The sequence below is a fragment of the Miscanthus floridulus genome, chromosome 15 (assembly GCF_019320115.1).
Source record: "Miscanthus floridulus cultivar M001 chromosome 15, ASM1932011v1, whole genome shotgun sequence".
Classification (NCBI taxonomy): Eukaryota; Viridiplantae; Streptophyta; class Magnoliopsida; order Poales; family Poaceae; genus Miscanthus; species Miscanthus floridulus.
Window position 1 is genome coordinate 15825197 of NC_089594.1, and position 2846 is coordinate 15828042.

The 2846-nt window shown below is 47.3% G+C and overlaps 1 pseudogene; it reads right to left on the minus strand.

Moving 5' to 3' along the window:
• Positions 1 to 2337, minus strand: LOC136507076 (uncharacterized; annotated as a pseudogene).
• Positions 2338 to 2846: the final 509 nt, after the last annotated feature.

Sequence of the window (2846 nt, forward strand, 5' to 3'; positions counted from 1 at the left end):
TCACATTTCTTTTCCATTATCATCTTTAGGAAATCGGGACAATCTTTCTTGTAATGTCTCATCTTCTTGCAGTGGAGGCATTGATCTTTATCCACTGGGAATTGCCTGTTCTGAGACTATTGCATGGGACCCTTTACAGGTGACTTGGAGGAAGAGCTGTTATTATAGTTCTTTTTCTTATTATCTTTTAGGTAGTTGATAGTACCACCTTGTGAAACTTTTATTCTTTCCTCCTCCTGCACACACATGGCTATGAGCTTTTCTAAATCTCATTTCTCGGGCTGTATGTTGTAATTAACAACAAAGGTGTCAAATTCTTTTGGCAAAGAAGCAAAAATCAAATGAATGAGGAACTCATCCTTGAGCGCCAAATCCATTGGTTTGAGCTTAGATACCAAATTGCTCATTCTCAGTATGTGCTCTCTAATGCCACTGCCGCCACCAGAGTACCTTTCTGTCACCAGCTGCTTAATCAGCTGGGTTGCATATGTCTTTGAAGAGCCAGTGAACTGACTCTTTATTCTTTCTAGGTACTCTGTGACCGTGTCACAGTCTGGAATTGAACCCACTATTGCAGGCTCAATTGTATTCTTTATCACAGCCAAACATTTCTTATTGGCTGTGACCCACTTTCTATGTTCGAGATCAAAAGACATCTTTACGGGAGCAAAGTCCCGCTCTCTGTTCTGCCATGTAGCATTAGTCTCATCAGTCTCCCTCACCGGTGCCATAGGTTCTTTAGGACACGGTGTGGTGACTACCCAGTCAACCTCAGCCAAGATGAAGGCCAAGTCAATCTTTTTCTTCCATTCAATGTAGTTATCCCCTTTGAGAGTTGGGATATCTTTGATATAAGCCATCAAGGAGTATCCTCCTGAAAACATAATTTCTCTTTAAAGTGAGAACATAATATAGAAAAACAACAATTTGCATGCCTTAGTTTTAACATTGGTCAAAATTAAAACATACAATTGTTTTATACATTAAATCTACATCACCGTTGGGCAGAAATAGAAATAATGCATAATCATTAAAATTATAATATTGCTATTAACAACGTTGGTCAGAAAATAACAATATCATAATCAACTTATATTTATCCCTTGTCTCTTAAAATCAAATTCTCCCGTTGGTTCGAATTTAATTAAAAGTCCATAATAACTTTAAATACGCAGCGGAAACTTTGAATAAAATTCTCATGATAATATTTTCCAGAAGCAACTTTACTATTTACTGAACAAAAAATATCATTGGATAAATTTTGTATAGAAATTATCATCAAAATTCAATTCAAATTTATCAAATATGAATCAAATCAGTTTCTGGAAAAAAGGAAAAATTGCATAAATTTATACTGTGCATTTGGCCCGGTCCAGCAGCAGTGCTCGCGGCCCAGCGCCAAAAGCCCGTTCGCGCAGACGCGCGTGGCGCCTCCCCTGCTCCCAGGCCGCAACCTGGGCCTGGGCCGGGAATTCCCTTTCCCGCTTGGGCTCAAAGCGGCCCGATGCGCTGCTGGCCGTTGATCTCCGATCGACGGTCGTCCTCGCATTTCGGCCGGATGAAAAACCCGCGACGGTCGCACCCCTCCAAACCCTAGGCCATTCTTTCCCTCCCCTTCTCTCTCATCGCGCAGCGCAGCTCAGAGAGACAGCCGCAGCGCAGCCGTCCTCGGTGGCCGAGGAGAAGAGGGGCTCCGCCCAGCGCCCTCTCGCCGGCGTGCGTGCTCGCCCGAGGCTGAGCACGCCGCCGTCGAGGGGCCGCATGGTGGTGCCCTGTTGCCGTGACCGCGCGTGCGAGGTGTAGTGCGGATCGTGGCTCTGTCCCGCGCGCCGTTCGGGAGCAACGCCGCGGTGTTCTTTCTGCGCGGTGGCGATGCCGCCGGCGGTGAGGAAAGCCCAGGTAGGCTCCCTATCTTTAGGGTTAGGGTTTGGTTCTATTGGATCCGAATCGAATTCGAACTCCACTTTTCTTTTCATTCGTTTTTCGTTGCTGTTGATTCGGAAAACCTAGATCTACACCCTAGGCTGGTGAACTGCTAGGGTTAGGGTTCTTTGTTGAGACCGTGTCTCAATCTGTTTCCGACTTTTCCCGTACCCGATCTAGGGTTAGGGTTCGATTTGCTTTTCTTTCCTCGATCCAGATCTACGAACTAGCCTGGCGTCTGATACCATTGTTAGATCCAGAGATCACCTAGAGTAGCATCTAGTCGGGTTGTTCTTTGCATTTGGGATGAACAAGTAGATAACCTAATGAACCATACTACAGAGTGATAGAGAGAGGAGAGTAGATGGGAGTGTACAGACCATCGGAGGGCGCCGTCGAGGAGGATCCGGCCATCTCGTTCGGTCGGTGACGTTCTGCGCACGGGCAGCGATGGTCGGAGAAGAGCTGGTGAAGTCCGGCGACGCGGTGGGGTGCAGTGAAGCCGACGGTGATGACGGTGGCGTCTTCCCGTCGCTGGCTGCGCACCCTTACTAGATCGGACTTAGGGTTTGTTGGTGGGGCGATTGGCTCACGGTGAACCTCGTACGATGAGCCGCCGGCCCCCACCACTTTATATAGCGCAGTGCGACGGGGGCCCACCAACCATGTAGGGTTGGGCGTCCCCGATCAGGACGCGTGACCAAGGCCCAATAGGCAGTTGGACTTATTGGCTGGGAGATCATTCCAACAATAGGTGCATCATGCCTCTTCTAATCAGTTCCCCTTCACTCTTTAGCTGTGTATAAACTGCATCTGCGGATCTCCCTCATAGCTGTGCCTGAAATGCATCAACAGTACAAACTACAAAGCAAATAGCTGTGTAGAAAGCATGGAAGGATCATTATCATGTAGAAGAGCTACAG